Raw genomic sequence first — 25,269 nt, forward strand, 5'->3', positions numbered from 1 at the left:
GAATGCTACTGCATCCTTCTTACCACGTAGGCAGTTTCATCCACATCTTCGTCCTCTGCTGTTCCATGTGCCTCATGTGTGGGCGGTGCTGGCCTTTCTCCAGCACTGTGTGGCAGTGACACCTCAGGGTCCAGAAGTGGAATCTCTGCCGCACTGTGTGGCACTGACACTTCAGGGGGCGGAGATGTGGCTGTAATGGTAGCGGCAGCATGCATCAGCGCCATGAGGATGGTTTTGAGGTCATTGAGGAACCCAGCTACCACTCGCTGGTGTGCAGCCATGGCGGCCGCTCTTTCAGCATTGGCCCGCTCCATTGTCTCCATTAACCTCTGCATGTTTCCCATCTCCCGTGTGATATCACTAGAGCCACTTTGACTGGACAGTTATTCTAGTCTTAGAGTCAAGGCTCCAGCGATGTCAGCCATGGTCCGTTTGAGAGCATGGAGTGGACTGTGGATGTCCGCAAGGGACTGTGAGTGGTCCCTGATTGGACTTAGACACCCACGTATGGCATCATCTAGTTTGTGCTTAGCTGTTGTTTGGCATTTGTTTGTCAGTTTTTTTCTAGTTTTATGGTGATTTTTCCCACCTGACACGTGTGAATTGCAGGCCTGATGCTGGTTTTTGTGGATTTTTGTATCACGATTGGCCTCATCGCAGCTTTTTTTGTGTTCGCTTTTTGCATTTTTGCGGTGTGCCATTGATTTTAAAGCGGTCATTTGACGTGTCATCTGGAATAAATCGTATGGTGCCGCTGTGTTGAGAATGCTTTGTTAAGACGGAGTAAATTTCCCGCAATAGACTGCTATGTGGGACGTTGCGTTAAGTTACATTTGCGATGGTTATCACACGCTCTTGAGAATATGCCCCTCAGTTGTTCCATGAACCGTATCCCGTGGTAGTCATAATGTTTGATCCACTCCAATTTACTTGTCATTTATCATTACCTACTCTTTAGTCTAGAGGATCGTTTTAGTGCCATGATCTTTGTCATATTACAATTAATGGCCAGGGCTTTCCTGTAGTAATAATTTGAAATTAAACTGTGTCTTTGGTAAAGAGTAGAATCTGGACCTTTCTAACAACAGTTATAGGAGCATCAATGGTTTTTCCAATAAGCATTCTACAATATAATTTAAAACTAGGCCATAAAGTAAGGGGGCAAGAACACATCCCTGCTGTACACCCCTTTAGACAAGTTACTACATTCACTTGCTGGTCCGTACCTAACCCTAGCTGTAGTATTAGTGTGAAGGGCCATTAGTGCGCACATAATGGAGCATTCTACCTCTTTCTCAACCAAAGATCTCCATAGCCTTGTACAATCACAGGGTAAAATGCCAAATTCGAATCAACAAAGGTTAAGTACAATGATGACTTTCTTTTAGTTGCATATTTATAACAAATCATATACAGGTTAACTGATTGATTTTTGGTTTCTACCCTTGATCTAAATCCAGCTGTTGCTTCAGTTAAAATATTCTCCTTACCCACCCAACCTTTTAGTTGATTTAGTACAACCTTACCAAAACATTTTCGAGCCTCATTCTGTAAAGAAATTGGCCAGTACTTGGAGGGACAATCACAATCACCCTTCTTGAATAGGGTACTAAAGTAGCTTAAAGTCAAGAGAAGGGAAAGCTATTTGGCTAAGACTAAGTTTAATACATTTGTGAGTGTAGGATATGTCAGTAGGCACTTAGTCCGGTTCTGGTACTGTGTATTTTTTCATGCTGGTTAGCACCCTTTCTACTTTCCGTACGAAAACATTCATTGTAGATGATTTTTCACACTGTTCCTCAATGAGTGACTGTGGATGACATGCCCCTTTGATGTCATACTTATACAGGTTGTCAAAGTATTTCACCCATACTTTTAGACCAATATTACACACTCGCTTATTTACTGCCCCCTCTTGATGCAGGTAACAACTTCCGAGAACCTTTTAGTGTTTTTTTGCATGTTTTCTCTCTCAGCTCCGCCCACAATGTGCTATGTTCTGCCAGATTCATTTGTTTTTAGCAAGTATTTGTACTCTGGCCTACCGGTTTGAAAAAACTGTTCACTTTGTATGTTGTGATAATGCTATGTAAACGCCTGAAAGACTTTACTTTTCATGTTATAACATACAGTACAATAATTACAACTGTTTGGCTTGACCGTTTTTGATACACTCGACTTTGACAGCATCCATTCGAGCTCTTTTATAATTAAATCATATACGGACATGATATAATAATTACTATCAATTGAAGCATTCCAAATAATAGTATGATATTTTGCCATGATAGTTACAAACAATGGAATTTCATTTTGTTATTTTTGTTATTCCATCATCTGCTTCTCCTATTATTGATCGGGACACTCTGTCCCACTATTCATGCTAACACACAGCTATCCCATTTACATTTTGCAAATTGCATCGCATCCCGGACCGTGGACTATACTAAAGTCCTGGTCATTGGTGATATAAATTATAGGGCTAATGAGGTTGAAGGAGGAAAGGGCGACATGGAATTGACTGTGGGGCATATTATCAAGGGGGTTTATCTCTGCTTTTTTGGATTTAAAAGCCAAGAAAGCGGAGATAAAATTATCTCCCTATTACCTAGCTGTCGCTAACACCAGTTAGCGACAGCTAGTACGAGATAGCGACCATCTTGGGCCCCGCTTTGCATGTCAGTGATATTTATCACTAAAGACATGCAAAGTGGGTGTGCCAAGATGTTAGCGACTATTTCCAGTCGCTAACATCGCTATCTCCTATTACCAACTTTTGGAGATATTCGCGCTAAGCGCGAATATCTCTAAAAGCTAACACCTGCCCCTGAGCAGTTCTTAGCCATGTTATCCAATGGTAGGTGGATAACATGGCTCAGAGCATTAGCTCGGCAATGCATGAATATCGCTGACTTTTCAGCGATATTCATGCATTTTGGCCGATTTTTATCGCTTAGGAGATAAACCTTGATAATAGCAAGGTTCCTAAGCGATAAAAATCGCCGCAGCTCGGTGATAAAAATATCGCCGCTAAACCAACATAGCGATAATTATCGCTAGTTGTTGGTAATATGCCCCTGAGTCCCTACAAAGTTTGAATCTTATGCAACACATCTGTATACTTACGCACATAAAAAGGTCATACACTCGACCAAGCTTGGTCTATTAACCTCACTCTTAAGAGTTTAGCAAATCCCTTGTGTATGGTCAGACCATTTTATAATAAGTAGCACTTTAGGTGATATTACTCTGCCCATAACTACGCCCCATCAAAAAAGCTCATCCAGGAATTGGAATTGCATAAATATGGAATCCCTTTGTGCTACCCTGAACCTTGAGCTGCCCACAAATCTGAACAATGTAGACAACTTTGAGAGAGAAATCGCAAACTGACAACTGAATTCCATTAACATTCATGCTCCTCTACAAACTGAAAGTTCTCGGATAAGGCGGCAGGAAGCATATAAATTGTTTACGACCGACCTAAAATCAGCTAAACTTGGAACACGTCAGGAAGAAAGAAAATGGCGAAACTCCTACTCAATAGATTCCAGGGAACAATATAACTTGAGTCTAAAGGCCTACAACAAAGCCATCTTGTAGGCAAAAAAATAGTTTTGTACTATTAAAGCATTGAACTTAAACAATAAGATTAAAGACATTTTTAACATAGTAATGGAACTATCTAACCCTGATCGTGTAATCCCTTCGATCACTGCCACACAGAAACTATGTAATGATTTAAAATCCTTCTTTGTAGATAAAATTGAGAAAATTCAATAATCTATGGATTCCAGCCACAAGAATGTGGAAAACTGTCAGGAAACACCAACTCCGAGTCTATGGCTAACTTTTCATGTCTAGACGGCCAACAGCTCATGGAACTTCTTAACAAAGAAAATCAGGCTCCCCTAAAGATGCCTGTCCCCCCCCCCTCATATACAAAAATCTATTTTCTCAGCAATTTCAGGAACTATTCTCTCCCTAATGATATTTTCCTTATCCCAAGGGACAGTACCGTCAGCCTTCAAAGAAGCAGTGAATATTCCGTTTAAAAAAACAAGGTGTTGACCCTCAGAGGCTGGACAAATATAGGCCTATATCCCTTCTCCCCTTTCTCAACAAACTACTAGAGGTTCATATAGCCAAACATTTTAGCACCTTCATAGAAGGCACAACTTTCTTGGATTCCCATCAGGCAGGCTTTCGCTCATCCCACTCAACCAAATCTATTATTTTATCCATCATAGATGACCTAGTAGAAAAGGCTGATGTGGACTGCAATCAGGCCTTGATTCTCCTAGACCTGTCTGCAGCCTTCGATACCATCAACCATGACATCCTGATGGAACCTATTGCTGCAGCAGGTCTCGAGGTGCTGCCCTAAACTGGGTTAAATCCTTTTTAGAGGACCGGAAGCAATCAGTGTGGCTTTTGCCATACAAATCCAGCATTGTCATCATGAATTGCGGAGTACCGCAGGACTCCTCTATGTCTCCGCACCTCTTAAATGTATATATTCACCCCATCATATTCATGCTTTGTCAGATGGGGGTGAAAATATACAACTATACTGACGATATGCAGTTGTTCTTCTCCATTGATTATTCCACAAATTCCAAGGAGTTTCTCAGGACCACCATGCTGTTCATCAGCAACTGGAAGAACAAAAAATCAATTAAAATTAAACATTAAAAAAACGGAAATCGGCATCCCTAACAAGAAATTTTCGCAGTGGACTCCTGCCTACTGGCCCTCAGAGCTAGGACCTGCACTACTCCTAAGAACTTGATTAAAATCCGAGGCATTCAAATCCACCCGGACCTCTCCATGAATTCGCAGACTGGTTCATTCACCTCTGCCTGTTTTTTACAACTTCGGAAACTGTGGAAAATCAGAATATTTTTCAGCAGAGAAGCCAGCGTTCAAGTCATCATTGCCTTATTCTTATACAAAAATGTATTATGCAAACGCAATTTATTTTGACCTCCTGTGTAATCAGAAAAACCGGCTGCAGCTGATACAGCCAGAATTATCTATCAGCAAGGCAGACAATACCATGTCAAGTGGTTGCTGAAGGAGCTCCACTGGCTTCCCGTGGAGCAGCATTCCATGTTCAAAACAGGATGTAGATGTTCAAAGCTACACATGGTACTGGTCCTAAGTATATTTCTTCAAGAATTCATAGATACTCTCCCAGCGCACTCTAAGATCTACGCAAATGAATCTATTGGTGGTTCCCAGATTCAGACGCAAATGAATGGGAGGGTCGCTTTTCTCAACACATGGACCCCAATTCCGGCACTCTCTGCCTTCTTCATTGAGACTAGAAACAGAGTATATGTGATTTAGGAAAAAGCTGACGACTGGGCTTTTGATGCACAGATTGTCAGGGCTTGTCTCTTTAGGACCAACATTGTTGTTTATTCTGGAGCTAGACAAAGGACATGGTGCACTTGAAGTTAACGTCTAGACAGTCTTCCTCAATGACTCCACTGATTAAAAAAAAAGGGAAATAATCCTAATGAACAAGTTTCTTCCCTAAAAGGCCTTAGCTCTACTGTTTACTAACGCCCCCTCTATTTTGATACACTGATGGACTACTACATAACTGTACACATGGGAATCCCAATTTTAGCATGCTATACACATATATGTAAGATTTGTTGTTTTTTCTCTTTCTCCCCCACCACTGTATCCTACCTATCCTGATTGTGATGTGCCATAATACTGCTTGGTGTTTGTTTGCGCTATACAAAGCTTTATAAATAAATACATACAAAATTAAATAAATGGCTAATTGTGCAGTCATGGGTTTTTGCCCTTGGTTAGTTGCTGGTGGCATGGTAGGAGGTCTACTCTCATTACATGGAACTCATCCTGATGGCTTAGTAGTAACCTACTTATACTTAATGCTGCAAACTCCACTTTTGGTATTTGGACATCTCTCAATCCTCGTTAAACTGGTTGATTGAGCAGTGTTACTCTTTTACAATTCCATGATTTTACAACCCATAGCTCAAAGACTGCATAGAAAAAAGCTAGTAATCTAAGTTCAATTGACTTGCAGAGTCTGCATTGAAAAAAAAGATCAATAAATTCCTGCTGGCATTGAGTTGCATTTTAATCACTTGTATCCACCCTTCCCGTGCTAGGGTCACTGATTATTTTATTGATCTTAGCTTCTTTTTCCATCATATAAATGGGGCAGAGCAGTCAATCTTCACAGCTTCGACTTCATCGGTGTCAAGTATCATACAGCTTGTTTCTGGCATAATTTCTAGTGGTGGCATAAAGGTTCTCTTCCTTTAAAAGGAGTCACTTCTTTTAGTATACTTTTTCCTTGACTTTTCATTGATTTTCTTTTCTCATCTTTGCCCACTTCACTGCCTTGCTGCATATTTACTTTGTTTCAGATTCCTTCTATCACTTTCAGTTGAAAGGTGCTATTGCCTGATCACCAACACCTTCAATAACTTTGGTTAACATATCACTTTTGGGTTTGTCTCCAGCTTCGCTCTTGTGTGCTTCTGAGAAAACACATTTTAACAAGTTTACAGGGAGGTTCATCACCTTCCTCTCCTATTTTTCCCCCCTACCCGATATTTCCCTTTCCTTTGTCTCTACTTGAAGAGGATCCCAGGATCACATAACCCTCCCTATATTTCATAGGACCACTGTTTCCTCTGTTTTTGCAGCCCTTCGAAGAATCACAGTATTAATTTCTCCTGGAGCACATTTTCACGTATGCAAAACATGGAGTTCAAATTAAACTTCTGAAATACATGCGTAATGTAATCTGAATTCCAATAGTATCCTTCATTCTTTACACACATTGTTATTTTAAGGAGAATGCTTAGTAAAACCTTTATAACGCGTGGGTCATTGCTTTCACTTTTCTACTACACTTTAAGATATGACAACACAATTTAGTAAATCATTAATACTATGTTATTCAAATAGGCATTTTTGCCTAGTCTGCACTCTTCTGCATGCTTTTATAATGCAGAGACAAAGGGCCAAATATACGACCATTTTTTGCGGTTGCAAATAGGAAAATTGCCCATTTACAACTGCAAAATTGATTTGCACCATGTACAATCCCTATTTAGCGAGTTGGTAAGATATTACTGACTCACAAAATAGGGTTTGCAACTCAGTATAAGAAAGGGGCATGCCAAGGGTGTCCCTTCCTAATAGTGACTCTCACTTCAATGTACGATCGTTTTGCCAATGCATTTGCGTTTGCAAAAATTGTGCATGCAGGAAGGGGTCCCCCGGGGACCCCTTCCCCTTTGTGAGTGTGTGAGAAAATATTTTCTAAGAGGAGGGAGTGGTCCCAGGGACCAATGCCTGCTGTTAAAATATGAGACTGAAACGTTTCATTTTTTCTTTTTTAAATCTTTTTTAGACACAATTTGTGAGGGTCATACATCTGGCCCAAAGTATTTTCATTATCTGTTTCTCATGCTTTTTTCAATGTGTAGTGAGCACAAGTTGTGCACTTTTGTCATTTTCTGTCAAAATGTGTCAACATTGGTTTTATGTGTCAACTAAGGGATCAAGCAGTTAATCTGCTTCATCAATCTCCAATTTGATGTCAAATTTAGCCATCACAAAACTTAGTTCCTAATGTCACACATTGCAATTTGGTAGTCCTAATCATTTTTAATCTAGAGTTTTCTAAAGCATTTATCTCATCTTTATACCCGCATTGTCTATCTTTCAATTCTACTTCTGCTCTTTTCTTTTTTATTCCTCTAGTTCCTTTCTTAGTTTTCAAGCAGTTATAGACCTTAAAGATGACGGCCAAGGTCAGTACACATAGTGAATTGTCAAGATAATCTTCATGATTTTTCCCAACAATTCATCCCCCGGGCTTGCAAACCATGTGCCCATTTAAGAAAATCCTTTCCCAATTGATTGCCAAGCACCATCAGCTTTGAAATTGTTTAAATCCTTTCTAAGGTGTGTGATGTTATGAAAGTACCCTTTCAAGTCTTTACTCATGCCTGGAATATATGTGCAACAATGATGCACTTTTAGCATTCGAGAAACTCCGCCTTCCTTTGTGAGAAGGACATCTAAAGCAAGACAATTTTAAAGAACCATAGACCTCATGGCAGTCATTTTGGTTTCAATTGCTAAGATTCTGTAGACAGCTTATCTACAACGGTAGTCAGTTTTTGTATTTTATGAAAATTCAGTATTATCCCAACAGATGGTATTAGGGCTCTAAAATATCTCTCGCTATTGTCTCCTGCACTTGCATTTCTCTTAAGTCTCCTATGAGAACATTTATTGGTTTCATCTGATTGACCCACATTTTAGATTGTGGGAAAGACTACCCCATGTAACAGGATCCATATAATTTTTTAGGCAGCCTATACTATAATAGGCATTTTTCCCTCAGATGTAATAAACCCCATGAAATTCAGGATCAACAACTCACAGAAACAGTCCAAAATTTTTCAAAACTTGGAATGTGTGGTCACATTCACTGAACCAACAGAATTTGTATCAGCTTCAGGCCTACGCTTCAATAGTCATTGCTTTCCTGTATGTTGCCAATCTAGTGCAACAGCAGTCTGCTTTTCCATTGCTTTAAGATCTGGTTCCCTAAGAGTCCAAGATGGTATCCTTTAATATTTTGCAGCTATGGCCATGATCTCTCTTCATCTAACTTCTATTGATTCTACAAATTCTCTTTCTACATAATGCAAAAGGCATGTTAAATTGTGTTGGAGTGCGTAAGCTGTGTCTAAACTGTGAGTAGGCCTAAATAATTCTCCCATTATTTAAACATTTTTAGATTCAGGCACATAATGTAAATGCTTCCTCACAGGGACTTCAGAAAAGATTAGATTATCATTAAAATAATAGTACTGAAATTGTCTTTTGACATACAATAAACGTATTCCCTTGATGTTAAACACTGTAAATCTATGGAGGAATTTCTGAAGATGAAGGAAGTGGTGGCCTATGAACCCTACCTTGACATAATTTCCAACCCTATTGACAGAGCTCTGTATTTTAAATTCAGAGTAGGGACGCTACCGGTAGGTGATTTTACCTGTTGTTGGAACCTCTCCTACCCTCGCTCCTCCTCCTGTGCAACCTGTCCATCACGTGTAGAGTCGGTTGCTCATATTTTCTTTGAATGTCCCGCATATGAATTGCCTTGGCGGAGATGGCTTAAACCCCTGTGCAGGCAGTTAGGTACCCGGCAGCACAGAGAGGCGCTCCGTATTTTAAAATCTGATACGTGTACCCTGGTTACATGCTGTGTGTCCAAGTTTCTAAAATGGGCATGGATAATTCGTTTGAATAGGCTTTCTGTGACTATTTAATGCTTGTTTTTTCTGCTTTGGACTATACGATTTTATCGGTGTAAATATAATGTTGTTGTTTTTATATGATTTTAATATTGTTGTATCTGCTTTTATGATATTTTTTATATCAAAATAAAGCCTTTCATTCATTCATTCAATAAACTTATTAGTACAATGCAAGAAGTAGTACATATTACAGGTAGGTGATAATAAGTCACCCTATCAGAAGCTGATGTAGTCAATTGTAAACACAGATAACAATCTATAGCATCCATGGTGTTGATGTATTCATACAACAATTTGGTAAACCCATTTGTTGAGAAACCACCAATAGTTGGATATACATATCATATTTTTTCATCTGAATTACTCAGTTTGTTGTAATTTACAAAATTATATTTAGGCACCGAGGTAGACTCAGGCTTGCTCGTGTAAATATAATGGTCTGAATTCAAAACTTTAAGCTATGCTGCAAGAAAAACAGAAAATATAGTAAGTATACAAGCGCATATGCATTTGCGTTTTGTTGATATTGAATTAGGATCCATTGCCTCTTCAGAATCAGGCCCCTAGACCTTTTTATGAATTTGATTTAGATATATATAAATACAGTTAGCAGCACAAGAAAGTTCAGCAGGGTTGTTCTTTTCAAGACTTCAGCTATGTTATTTCCCAGCACAATTACATTTTCTTCCACTCAATTCCATTATTGGCTAGTCAAATTCAAGAATTTCAATGGAGCACAGTGTTTTCTCACTGTGGTTCATGCATTCCCTGATTGTTGTAGCAAAAGGTGTGATATGCTTTCTCCCAGTAGTTCAGTGCTAGATTAGTCCATTCAGGTGCATTGTATTTTTGACTTGGTATTCTGGCTCTTTTGGACCTTCTCATTGACAGTTCTTTCTGCTACTGCGTTTTAGGTGCACTGTTCCCTTTATTCAAAATTACACCTAAACAGCTCTTCTTCTTGTGACTCTTGGGTATCTTGGGACCTTCCTAAGAGCTAGTGTACGAAGTCCCAGTAGCTAGAACCCTCTCTACAGTTTGACTGACCTGAGACGGTTCTCTCTCTGTAACCAGTGGCCCATCCGAAACAGGCACTGTTTTGTCCTGAAGACATGGGACTCCGTGGGTATGGGCAGCGTGTACTCCATTTGGAAGACCACCACTCTTCACAGCAATTGTGGTTACCAGGATCACCTTGAACGGCCCATGCTAATGAGGTTCCAAACACAACTCGTGCTCCTGTTTTTTCACTAGGACCCAGTCTCTTGGACTAAGGTCATGACACTGCTCCTAATGAGGCAAAGTATGAGCTTCCCCAAATTACTGAGACACAGAACACACCACGTCAGCCAGTCCTTTACAATAATTGAACACCAAATGATCTGTAATATTAACCAATGAATTGGCTAGAACTGCAGGCAGTCTCATAGCCCTCTTCATAATAAGTTTGTGTTAGATAGTCCTGTGCTTCTGTCTGGGGTACTCCTCAAACTCATCCAAACAAGAAGCCATGCTTCAAGCCATCTCAAAGAAGTCAAAGCACAGACATTTGCCAATCTGGATTTCAGTGTTTCGTTTACTTACTTCACAGTTCAATAGGCTTTTGGAATATAGGCTCAACGGAGCTTCTGGTAAATTTGTAATGCTGCACATAACATCTTTAAGACCTCATTATTAAACTGCGTATCTCGGCCTGGCTCTAAAATGCGGTATCAACTCCCTCAGCAGTAACTTAGCTAAAGTGAGACTGTAATTTTGTCTTGTTGGGTTGGCCTCTACCCACGTTGAAAACACGCAGACAATTGCAAGTATGTATTTCAAATTAATACAAACAGGCATCTCAACAAAGTTAAGTTGAATTTGGTTGAAGGACCTGCTGATCTCCCCAATTGACTGATGTTAGCTGATATTCTTTTCCCTATATTTTGTTGTTGGCACACTATGCGATGGTGACACAAAACGTCTGCCACTGATCTGAATATTGGGTTAAACCATGTCTGACAAAACAGACACACCATAGAACCCTTCCCAACTTGTTTAGGTCTTTGATAGTATTGCACAATAGGAGGCAGCAAACTACACAGAGTACAGGTCTCTCGTTAATGTACACCCACACCTCATCTTCCTATATTTTAGTGCAATCTGCTCTGACCCAACATTGTTTATCCTCTATGGGTACCTCATACTGAAATGCTTTTACTTCTCTCACATCTCCACAGTGGATAACAACAGTTTGCAATCTGTGACATCAGTGTACTCTCGCAAGTGATCTTCATTGAAAGTGTAGGAATTTAGAGCACAATAGTGCGCAGTCTCATCCTCAAAGCGGTTTCCAACTGTGACAAAATCATTGCCCTACCCATGGGCTGCACACTTCACCACCGCAATTTGAGCAGGAAATTGGAAATTGGAGTGACAGCAAGAGCTTTCTTACACTCTGTCCATTCTGGATATGGACACCAACGAGGTCATGAACACCCCCTATGACCACAATTGCCCAAAGTCATGTACAATGCCAAATCCGTACTGACTAACTGTGGAGATGGCAACCCAAAATATGTCAGAAAGATTACAGGCATGCAATAAGGCAGCAAACTCAGTCACTTGAGCAAAGTACACACCTCACAACCAGAAAGCTTCAGTCATACCTCCAACTGTACATACATCAAGGTTCACAATTACCCAAAGGTTCGGGGCGCACTCTCCCAACAGCGTGTTCAAGTTTAGACAAGAAACAGGAGCATCCAGCATCAGCAGCGCCTGACGCGTTTCGGGCTACGCCCTTCCTCTGAGGCTTGCTGCTTTACTCAATAACTGCCAGCACAAGGACTCCAGGTATATTCCCACATTTATTTAAATGTTATACACTCAGGTGAGTATGATTACCCCAAAGCTTTCTGGGACTGGTAGTCCTTAACATCAACACCCCAGTGGGCTGCCAGCAGTAATTGAGTCAAATATGATTTCCAATCACAAGTGCTTCTGTTCAGTTCTCACCCATGTAAATAAGCGCCAGTTGAATCTGCAGCGTCGATCATAGACCGGCCGCGGAACTGTCTGATTCCACAGCGGTGCGCCCCACGGCCGGGCCGGCCGTCATTACATCAAGGTTCACAGTTACCCAAAGGGTCGGGGCGCACTCTCCCAACAGCATGTTCAAGTTTAGACAAGAAACAGGAGCATCCAGCGTCCCACTGTACATACAGCATAATCAGCTTTTGAATTCCAGGACAGGGCTTTGTGCACACTTCAGTCACATCCAGGATTCATGATCAAACTCGTCAATCACGAAATCATTTTCAGGAAGGAGCATCAAGGTAGCAAGATCCAATCTTGCGCATCGCTTCAAAGTTTTGTTTTCAGCTCTCAGGATGATCTGTTTATAAGTGGAGAGGTGACTGTTTGTGAAGTGTTGTATTTGAGTACGAGTAAGCAAGACCTCAACTGAGTGGGGCACATACACCTTAAGCAGATGTCCCATTACAATGCTCTCACTCTGCTCTAAACTCACAGATTTCGACAACCAGGCAATGCAGCGGCAACAGGATCAAGAGTTTCCAAAAGTATGCTGCAGTTCTGCATGCAGTGCCATGCATCTGGACTAGCACTAATGACGTGCATCTGTTGTGCTTACTGCAAAATAGAGTAAATCTTTAGTTGTAGTTAGTCATTCCTAAAGCTGGAGCTCAACAAATACTCTCTCACAGGTTCAGTAAAAGAGTGCATGCAATCATCCAACCAAGATACGGGGTTCTAACACATCTTTGTGTGTCAGCCTCTGAAGAGGGTTGGCTGTCAAAGAAAATTTGGAATCCATTGTCGACAATAGCCAACCAGCCAACCATCCTCAAAAACATGCAGATTAGCTTTTGCGGACCCATATTTAGAATCACAGCGATCCTATCTTGGGACACTTTCCTTGACCCTTTCTCAATATGGTGTCCAAGGTACAGAACATTCCTTTGCAAAATTGTAATTTGTGCAGTGGCACTTTATGGCCATATGCAGCCAAGTGATTCAGTAAAGCAATGGTGTGTGCAAGCCTCCTGCATACTGTATGCTACCAATAAATCATCAATGTACTGGACAAGGACAGAATGATTTGGCATCTCCAGGAATTCCACATTTTTCTTCACAATATGATTGAATATTGAGGGGCTTTCCTATACCATTGTGGGACTCAAAACCATGCAAAACAAGTCTGGCGAACAGAAAAACAAATAAATGTTGACTGTTCTCTTGTAATGGAATGGAAAAGAAGGCTTGATACAAATCAGTGACTGAAAACCATCCAGCTTCACATGGAATTTGGAATAGTATCACTGCTGTATTAGGTACAACAGGACAACATGGGACAACAATCTGATTACCTTGCACAAATCCTGAACAATACATTATTTGCCATTGGGTTTCTGCGAGCCCATATTAGGGGTGTTACATGTACTCCCCATTATTTCTTTCAGGATTCCTTTCTCAACCATCTTATCAATTAAAGGGGTGAGTCATGCAGTCCTTTCTGGCTCAAATTGTATGGTGGTATTGATGGAAATTCAACATTGGGTTTCACAGTAATATTTACTGGAGCCACGCCTTTGATCAGACCATAGTCTTTGTCAGTAAAATCCCAAATCACTGGAAATACAAGGTCTCTTAATTCTCTGGCTAACATTGGAATGAAAACAATATATCGTGCTACACCATCCCACACAACCTGTATTACTTCATTGGGGGCTACAAATAGCTCCTGTAGCTGGCACCATGTGAATTGCCCACTGCGATAATACATGTAGTCTCTTTTTTTATCAAACTATTTTCTTTATTTTTCTTTCTCAGTTTGTTTTATTTATTTATACATATTACAAATCTTAATTAAATTATACATAAAACATGATATAAAGACATACAATATGTACAACACAGGATAATTTCAACAAAGCAAACAGATGGTTATTTTCATTTCATATTAAACGATAGTATCAAGAACCCTTATGTGAATAGACATGAAAAATTAAATAGACAATTGTTTTGATCAAAAGTTAATACCTCTTACCATTCTTACAATCAATCAACATAACCCCGTCTATTCTAAACATCACTCTCTCCATGCATCAATACATCTTCATACATTCACTTATCACATTCATACTGAGCCCAGCCACTCGTTACGTTCACTATCCATGGGAAATGGGAAACAAACTCATTTTTCAGTCATTATTGTGTTGTGAGATGGTATCCTGTTCACTCCAGTCTACGTATATTTAGGTGGGAAACAACTACCCTCTTCGGGACCACCTAATATTCTGGCTATAACCAGGTAATCAGCTAGGGGGTATGTGTGGATAATAAAGACATATAATGAGGGCCAGCTATGTACAACTTTGGGTTAATAACCACAGGGCGATTCACAAAAGTAATCTGAGACAAAATCCTAACTTTACAACTTTCGATATTCACAAAGATGCATTTAGGAGTAGTAAAGTTAAGATTTTGTCTCAGTTAAGCTATAGTTTTGTAAAGTTAGGATTTGGTCTAAGATTACTTTTGTGAATCGATCCCCACAATCCTCCAAATGTCACCCTTTGTATCAACCAAACACCCTTCACAGGAGATCAATAAACTTTAGAAATCTGTGAAAACATTATACGCTCATGCTTTTAGAGGGTTTAGAGTGTCTAACTTGTAACACAATGAGTAGAATAGCTTACTCCCAGTGTGCATGCTGTCTGTGAATTTTTAAAGTATGGCAGCATGACCCTCATGTGTGAGAAAAAGAAAGAAATTGTGTTCTATAATCATTGCCATAACATTCTCAGGTAAATAGAAAGTATGGGTCTGTCCTGCCCTACCACTGGAAGAATTGCATCAAGTGAAACGTAACCTCGAACCAGTGCTGGCTCCATGACAAACGTCAGCTGGAGTTGGAATTAAAGGCACCCGAGTAGGCTGTCTTGATCTCACATCTGCAGTAAAGGTTGAACAGTTTATTCTAGTAGGAACTATCCAATGTGTGTATATTTTTCCCAAAAATGCCAGATTGGTGCTTTAAAACAGTCTGATTGTGTGCATCAGGTGTCTCTGTATTACCACCCACTGGTGTTAAAGATGTGTGTGGAACTAGGTCTATAGGCACAGCAGGTGCATCAGGAACTATCCCTGAATAGGAGTTTGTTAAACTCTGGTGTTGATGTTCATTGTAGGGTGGTGGACGATTCAGTAATAATGTATTTAGAAATTAGTACCCATATTCATGATCACTATCTCCGGCTGAATCCAGTGTTGGCCCCACGCCAAACATCAGCTGGAGTTGGAATTAAAGGCACTTGAGTAGGCTGTCTTGATCTCATATCTGCAGAAGAAAAGGTTGAACAGTTTATCCTAGTGGGGACTAACCAATGTGTGTATATTTTTCCCACAAATTCCAGACTGATATAAAGGAACAACAGGACTGGTGCATTTAAAACAGTCATTGTTTGCATTAGGTGTCTCAGTATTACCGCCCACTGCTGTTAAAGGTGTGTGTGGAACTAGGTCTGTAGGCACAGCAGGCGCCTCATGAGCTATCCCCGAATAGGAGTTTGTTAAACTCTGTGGTGGATTTTCATTGTAGGGTGGTGGATGATTCAGTAATAATTCATTTAGAAATCCTCGGGATGCCTTTTCTTCTCCTTATGCTTCCCCCACCTTCCTTTATTGCCACTATCACAGGATACATAATAGTTCCCTCTGCTATATCAGTTCTCTAAGCCCTCTACTGAGCATCCCACCAAGCCTCTACATACCGATTTAAAGTATTTGTATACCTTCCTTTATATTTCTCTTTCTTCTTTTGATGAGCTATATGTTTCCATTCATTGAGCGCCTCAAATTGCATAGGTTTAGGAGATGGTTTAAAGTCATATAATTGTCTCCTCAAATTCTCAAGAATTATGATAATAAATGATCCGTTTTGTGGGAAACCTAATGGTCCATGACTCTCAGTGTACTTCATCCAATTTTTAAGCCATATACACGTGTGATATCCTCTCCCTCGGGTCATATGCAATGCTGGCCTACCCTCAGGTCTTATGGGTACCCCTCTCCGAATGGGTGTGGTTGTATTCCCCTGCATCAAAGTCTTCAAATTTCTCAGAATTTTCATTTTTCTTTTCATGTAAACATAGCCTTTACAAATAAATCTCTCTGATCAAATTCTCCTACACTTCTTGTTTAGTTCCCTTACACCCAATACCAGCGCAACACACGGTGACATAGTCACGTTTTCATAGCGCGGCATTACACTAACTGACCAACACCAGGGCCGAACTTTGTGGTGTCAGCTTCATGCCTCGCATTGGCTACCCCTCCTTTACAATCCTTCAGACACAATGTGAGCTTATTTCAACAACTCCTTCTGTTCCACTAGGGAAATATTAGATCCTCCACACAAGAAATCTAATGTTCTAAAATGATTCAATCTGCCTCCGCTTACACTTCAAGTGATACCTCGACCAGCGCAATCTCACCCAGGTAGATGCAATATGTTTCCCGTGCACTAAAAACAATTTTAATAACCATACCTCATTCACACAAAATAAATGTCTTTCCTTAGTGGTACTGCCGATGTCTCGTGAACAGTACCTTCAAAACATAGCAGGCAAGCTACTTAGCGCGTGCCACACTGAGAACACCGGAAGGTGTGCATCCCAGGATCTTAGGCATGACAGACACAATAACAAGTTCAACTCTTTTGCACAAAGTCAGCACCAGTACTTAGTCTTCTTTAACCAGCCATAAGCTTTGAATGTAGGCTGGGGTGGGAAATCTTTTGGAAAGGGTACTTCAATAGGGATCTCAGTAGGGACCCTTTCTATATCCTAACTTCACCAGATAAATAATCCTCTGTTACCAGATATAACTGCTGTAAGGCCACTGGGCCCATTTACTTTTGACTTTCAGTTCTTGGTACTATGCAGTAGAGTAAATTACCTGGCCCTCCGATGGATCTTTTAACCGTGCCGAGAGGGGTCGGATATATAGGATCCAATCCAGCTATCCAAAGAGGACCAGAAATTGGATAATTGACCTACAAACGTGTAAATAAATTCATATATATATAACCCTCAAGATTACACAATACAAGTAAAGAATTATCACAGTCAGACCAAATCTCCTGAAGAAATTCAGTCGAAATGGGATCATATATAATTCAGATAAAGATATGCAAAATAGTAACTTCAGGATCTGTTCACTAGAGATATCTCTATTTAGATTCCTGTTACTCATTAATACTCAATTTGGAATACACAATCAATAATTGGAGACAAGTCATAGAGAGGCAGAAACAGTATTTAAGAATGGTTAGATTTAATCAGTAAATTAAGAAGAGTATATGCATGGATATCAGGCATTTAATTAAAGGAGTGCAGAATAATACATGTTAATCTCTCTCGGGACATCAATTACTAAGTTCAAAAGGAAGTTCAGGAAAGGGCATGAAGCATCTCAGCTCAAAGGTGTTTTCCCAGAAAGGAAAGAAGTCCCGAAATAGGGCAAACAGCGTATGCATCAACCAAGAGAGACATCTTACCCACAAAGAGTAAGATCGCAAGGAAGGAGAAGTCTCTAACAGCCAATGCTGTTGTTTGAGAGAGAGATTCCTTAGTCTCACAGCATATATTAAACCACAAGTTCCAGGGCAAAACCTCCTGGGTCACCGTATCTGTTCGGACCATTCAGTCCATTTGTCAGTTCATATAGGAGGATTGTCATGCAACATACAAAATACACATATTATAGCAAAAAGGTGGTGATCATAATGTAAGTAATTGAACCATCCAGTGTATATTATTCCCAACAATAGCTCTTTTGCAGAAGCACAAGAGTGAGTTCAAGAGGACAGTTTTTCACAGCAGATGTTCCTAATGTAACAAGAAAGTTGCAAACAGTCCTAGTATGTACATGGGAACACTCTCCGTGAAACATAGTTTTGTTTTACCCTACTGTTGGACCTGCGATTGGCAAGCCCAGCACAAAGGGGGTAGCTTGGCTCAAGTGTCAAGGCAAGTGAAGGCTATCGTGTTAGGCCGGCTTTGACCCAATAATATCTCCTTGTACAACCACCAAAAAGAAGGACACCACACCACTGTTGTAGAAAAATACGATTCCTTTATGTAAATATTCTCTGTTTTGAAGGGGGATCAATTAGGAAAGCACATACACATTTCTTTTGGCCACAATTTGCTGGGTTTCGATTTTGGAATAAATACAATAAATAAGCTCAGGAATAAATATCATCAATAAATAGAATAAATATCAGGAATAAATATCATCAATAAATAGAATAAATATCACTTTTTGTTTAGCAGAATAAATACTGGTTCAGTTAAATAAACATTCGCCGGTTCATTCTGGTATCGCTGCCACCAATTAAAAACTTCAGGAACATTACATTTGCGATTACATTTCAGGTTGGAAAGATAACTCTTACAGTTTATGACGATCTCACCAATCCTGTACACAGGATTCTCTGGGCACAAAAGGAGTGTTGGGACTCTCTAAGAACCACACGGGGTTATGCGCGTGTAACTAAAAGGCAAGCAAAAACAGTGAACACTTCATTTACACTCGGCTGCCACCGGGTTGAGATCTCTGTTTGCCGGTGGGGATTAAGCACGCCTAGGGGCTTTACCACTGCTAGCACTCAGGCGGCACCAGTTCAAAGTCTTTAGAGTGACGAACGGGGCTGCCGAAGAGGTCACACAATCTTCGCGTTCAGTCAAATAAATGCCAGTTCACTGTTCCTTTATATCACCGCTTCCCACCTGAAGAAACGGGCCCACCTCACATCGGCTGCAATCGAAAAGCGATTCAGTCGGGTTCAGCACTTCTCTCGCCAGCGACGGGTTCTCAGGGGCTCCACGGACCTCCCTCTGACTTCCTCAAACAGGGATGGCTCCCGCCCACAGCTACAGCCGCCGATTCACTGGGGAGGGGCAGAGACAGTAGTCCCGCCCAACGAAGGCCGGCCTTTCCCCGCCCCGGCGCACCACCTCACCTCAGTCTGCACAGGAAACACTCTACGCCGGTGGAGCTCGGAGACGTCCGAGCTCCTCGCTGGAGGCGCCTGTCACAAAAGGGGCACAGAAGACGCTCGCGGTCGCGGCGAACTTGCTCTCACCTCGCGACCCGAGTCTGTCGTAATTCACCACCGGGGGGGGCCGGGAAGGCACACAACAACGGCCACAGTCTCGTAGCGCGAGGTCACCGCACACACAGCTGACTGGAACGCCAGTCAGGATCCACGCTAGTGACTCTTGCTTGCTCTACTGCTCGCGCTACCAGCCGCCTCAGGGGTCAACAGGGCAGGTGTCAATCTGGTGTCAAGTCTGGAATCTCCTTCTTCACCTAGATCTGGAACATCATTATCCTATCTAGTCTTCTGGTCATCTAAAATGGCCGCCAGGGACTGGACCTTATATAGAAAGTGCCCTGAGGTGCTGGCTCATGCCAGTAGGTTCTAGAACCTTCTTTGGGCTAGGCCAATGACATGGCACTTCTGAGAGGTATTTGGGACCCTAACAGCCACCATACTGGGGTTCTAGAGCAGCCATTTTGTGTACCTGAGAGAAATAAAGTAATTCCTGTCAGGAATGCGCGCCAAGTAAAAGGGCGTCAAAACTTTGAAAGGTTAAGGTTCATGGAGGCTCCAAGGGGAGTCACTCACATGAGGAAAAGGGACGGCCACCATTTTGAGGCCATTCATAGAGGTTGCCAATCCCAGTCTATAATGTCACAGGTTTCGCCAGGTGCCTTGTAAATAGGTGCCAAAAACCTTGTGAACAACTGGGCGTCAAGGAACATCTAGACCCATGAAACAGCACACAAAAGGTCCTGGTAGACAAAGAAAAGCGACAAATTTTGGGAGGTACAGGGGAACAAAATAAATCATAGTGGTGAGGGGACTCTCAGAAGCAGACGGGTCTAACACCTACACTTTCACAAAGTTTTTCCATGAGAATGGCATAAAGAAAAGTGAGGGAATTGCAGGCTCAAACTGGATTTAGTTCATGAAATGCAGAAAATGAAATAATAAAATATGTATTACATTTAGAATCTAGGAATTCACATATCTCCTTTAAATTAATTTGCTCTAATAAAGCTTTGTTTAGTATTATTGCAATTTGCACATGTAACTATGGTACATCACTACATTTTGAAAGTGTCAACGTAGAAAAAAATTCAAAACACAGACAGTAAATGTAATTTCTATTAATCCTTATTAGTACATATATGAAGATTAGTCTCAAAGAAATAGAAATTATTATAAGCATGTGTCACCTTTCATTCTTTTTCCCCATTTTCACATATGCAAAACATGGAGTTTAAATATGAAACTCCTAAAATTCACACATAATGTCATCTAAAGTTAATTAATATCATTAATTCTTCACACACATTGTTATTGTAGGAAGAAAGGTTAATAAACCTATTACAACACATGGGTCATTGCGTCCACTTTCTACTAACGTTAAGATATGCCAACACAATTAAACACATAATTGAACCTATGTTGTTCAAATACGCATTTCATCTAGTCTACACTCTTCTGCATGCTTTTATGATGCAGTAACTATGTGTTTCCATTATCTGTTTCTCATGTTTTCTACAATGTGTAGTGAGCACAACTGAACGTTTGTCACTTTTCTCTCAAAAGATTTGAAAATTGGTTTTAAGTGTCAACTAAGGGATTCAGCAGTTTATCTGCTTCATCACACTCCATCAAAGTGGTTCACTGACTAGCTTTATCAATTGACCCTCCACAGAAGTTTTTGATACTTGAACCAATTTGAACATCAGGTTTTGCTTCCTCACTAGCTTCCTGGAAAATCAAGTTATTAACTTTGTGGCTGGGTTAGTTCCTGCCAGAGGTTCAGCTATAGACATTTGCTGGACTAGTGGGGATATTTGGGCAATATGGTTGTTGCTCTCAATGGTACTCCTTTCCCCTTTTGAAGGTTTATGAACAACCCATGATACACTCTAAGAGTGTGTCTTGGTACCATCTCCTTCTTGTTTGAAAGCCTTTCCTGACTGTCTTCACACTCCAAGTTTTTAACTTTAATATTTAGGATCTTGAAGCAGTTTTCCTTTAACAGTGGCTTTGTAGCCCTGGTATACCTCTGTCCTTTACCTTGATGAGTTCACTCTCATCACTGACTATACTGATGCTGTCTATCTCGCAGTTTGCCATCACCACCTTCACCACTTCTAAGGGCCCTTCGCTAACCCTATTGTGGTCACCTTCTCGCCACTCGTCTCCCCAACTGGCTGGTAGGGGACATTTAGGCAGCGGGTTCATCACGGTGCCCAGTTGCCAATGGTGGGTGAGGGGACAATACATGTATGGTACGAGCACACCGCTGCCTCAAGTGTTCTTGCTTGCTCTCCAATTGGGCATTAGCTCCAACCCCAGCGAGCACCAACTCCATACTACAAGATATTTCAAGTCCACATTTCAGCTGATGGTCCTTATAACTCTCTCAGGCTCTCCAGGCCCCAATAGACCCAAACAATCTCTATTGAGACCCAAATGTGCAGCCACAGCCATAGCCACAGCCAATCAAAGACAATGTTCAGTTCAGCAGCCTAATTTCAAGTGATTCAGGCAGTTACTAGGGGCTTATTTGTCATTCAAATAACATAATAAATATAAGCATATGCCATACTAAGACGTTGTACTACACTGCCAAGAACATCATAGTTTTGTGTCAATCTCATTATACATTGTCATTAATTAGGCTACCAGTTGTCATGCTATTTGTGCTAGGGATTTTAGCTGTGCAGATAATCTAGAGCCTCAAGTGATTTGTATGTGTGTCTTGGATGCTGGGACCAATTCCTTGAAAAACTTGTAGCTAGTGTTGTTGAAAACAGAAAGCTGACTATAAACTCAGATGTCAGAAAAAGTATTGTTTATGGACTTGCAAAGAGGGACTTCTTCAACATCATAGTTGTTTATTGAGACCTTATGTGGGAAATCTACAGTCCTGGGAAGGTAGGGAGGGATATGCACCACCCACAATAGAGTATGCTATTGCTATCCACACACTGTACTTCTATAGTTACTACAGCAAAAAAGACAGAAAATAATTGTAAACGTACTGCAGCTCAGAGATCAAGTAAGCCCAGAACCACATATGGTCAACCACTGGTACTGTAACACCCTCCCATAGAAAATAATGTGAGCAGGAACGTAAAATAAAACCCCTTAAGAAATAATCTTAAATTAAATTAAAAAAAATAATTGTATTCCATTATTTTATTACGAACGAAAATGAATATGTTATACAAAAATATTATAATATTTTGAAGCAGTTGCATGTCCTTTTGTAAATTTATTTTGAAAATACATGAATAAATGTAAGCATCCTTAAAAAATTTAAATAAATCAAATGAACTCCATACTGTTAGACCTGTCAGCTTTAGGGTGGTTTTCCCCTCAAGGTGTTGCCTACTTAGCTCCCTCCAAAACATGTTTTGTTGCCATTAGAACTCTGCACTTTTACCACTGCTAAAGTTCTGGTGGTCATATACCCAGGGCCTGTAAATTAAGTTGCACCAGTTGGCCTGCAGGACATATTTAACCACACACTTACATAGCACTCTAAAACATGTCCCAGGCCTGCCAATGCATCCTGAATACAGTGCTACGCTACCATGTCTACTTGGCATCCTAACCCCCTTGCTAAATCTTACATTCCCTTTTTATTACACATAAGCCAACACTGGGGTATACCCTAGGTGGCCCATAGGGCAGGATGTTATGAAATAAAATAGTTGAACATGTACTTTTAAATTTGACATGTCCTGATATTGAAAAACTGCTAAATTCATTTTCACAACTGTGAGACCTATTTCTCTCTTAGGATCAACTTGTGTATTCCATATTACTTTAAATAGGCTGTTATTCCTAATTGGGAGTAAGTAGATATGTCACATTTGCTACCTATGCTATTGTAATGATAAACCGTCTTTAACGACAAAGACAGATTTTTCATTACAATTTTGAAAATGTCACTTTTAGGAAGTTGGCATTTTCCTGCTCTCACCCCAATGTCCCTGCAGCCTGTCTTAGGTCACATGACTGGATATAGCCAACAGTTAGACTTTGGGAATTCCTCCTAGACATTCACACAATAGAGGGATTAGGTGTGCCTCAATGGCCATCTGCTGGCAGGATGAGGGATGGAGCTTAGCCCAGCCCCATTTACTACTGAATAGCCTGAGCTCTGCCTTCGGACAAAGGGTATAACAACCCAGTATTGTCACTGTAGCTGGCTTTGAGGCACAGCAGGGGAGTCAGAAAATCCCATGCACTATCCAGAATCTTCTCCCTCCTTTCAAAGCATCAGGGTATAAAATAGAACCCACTTTTCAGTTCACTACTGGGCCTAGTTAAGGACTCTCAGAGTACTGCCTGTTGCTGTGACCTTCTGTGCACTCTTTCAGCCTTCTGCTCGACCTGGAAGGACTGCTTTTCTGCCTTAAGCCTGCCTTGAATTTTCCGAATGCAGCCCTGTTGTTGAGCCCTGCATCTCCATCTGCAACCAGGGCTACCAGAAGTGACTCCAGGGGCTAGGTTACTGGCCTCCTGTTCAGAGCCAGAGGGACATAAAAGGAACCTATCATCTTGAACGCACACCTGGACCCAGCCTGAGTACAGTCTTGAACCCCCAAGAAATGTTAACCCAATCTTGTACCCTTGGTTGTGATGCTAAAGGAGCCATTTTGGTCAATTTCCGAGACCAAGGACTTTGTAAAATGTTCCCAAAATGTGTCCTAAGATTCAAAAGGAGACTTAGACTACCATGCTCTCCTATCCGCCTGAGGTGCATCACCGTACAGATTTACATTGCGGTATCTGACATCATAGAACTATCTACGACTACAGCCCTCTGCTTTGCCATCTGGAGTTTCTCGACTTCCTCTTTAGTGACCAAATCTGAACATAGAAATCCTTACTGCAGCTTCAACCCAAGACCATTTGATGACAACGCTCCTTCTTCTGTCACCTCCTTAACCTTTGCCCCACTGAATTTTGCCTTTTCAGACATTTTTCTTCACTAATATTTCTCAGTTCGAAGGTAGGCACTGATTGGGCCCAATCCATTTCTTGTATCAGAACTGTGCTCCATGGTGGTAGGCCTTAACTTTCGACTTTGACCTGGTACAATGCAGATAGAAGTCCATGGTTGGTGCTTTGATCTTTTAGTTTTCACTAAAAACTTTACAAATTCGTAACTTTGCTTCTACTGATTGGATTTTGTTGTTTTGGTGTCAAACCATTTATTAAACTTGACTCTATTTTTTCAAGTGGTTTGGGGTTTTTATTGGCGTGTGTTGTCAACTTTATTGATGTTTGTGAGTTGCATAAATACTTTACACGTCACTTCTAAGCCTGGCTGCATTTGTGCCAAGCTATTGCGAGTTAAGCATAGGTAAATTTAGTGACCTTTGCGATTCACCAAGCTAGGTATTGGAGCTGTTGTTTGACCAGGGCTAACACCCCAGTCAACCAACAACCCAATTTCTCGTATATACATAACTTTTAATACACATTAAATTAATGTACACATTTTACTTTAGGTGTGCTTAACTTATAAAAAATCCAATATAATTACTTTTATTAAAATTACATCTAAAATCTGATTCATATGGTAGTTGAAACAATTGAAAAATATTCTACACCTAAAAATCCTACATAGGAATATTTACCATTAACATTTAACGTGAAATAATATATTGTTTCAAACGTTAGCAAACTTGTATTATATTTCCCTATACTTCACCATAGGGAAATCTCTGCTCCAAATATGAAGATCACCAACAAGTGTGTGGAACATAAAATACAGTCATAAAGTCACAACTAGTAATAATCTTAGAGTTTTATTTG

Source organism: Lissotriton vulgaris, chromosome 8 (genome assembly GCF_964263255.1).
Source record: "Lissotriton vulgaris chromosome 8, aLisVul1.2, whole genome shotgun sequence".
Classification (NCBI taxonomy): Eukaryota; Metazoa; Chordata; class Amphibia; order Caudata; family Salamandridae; genus Lissotriton; species Lissotriton vulgaris.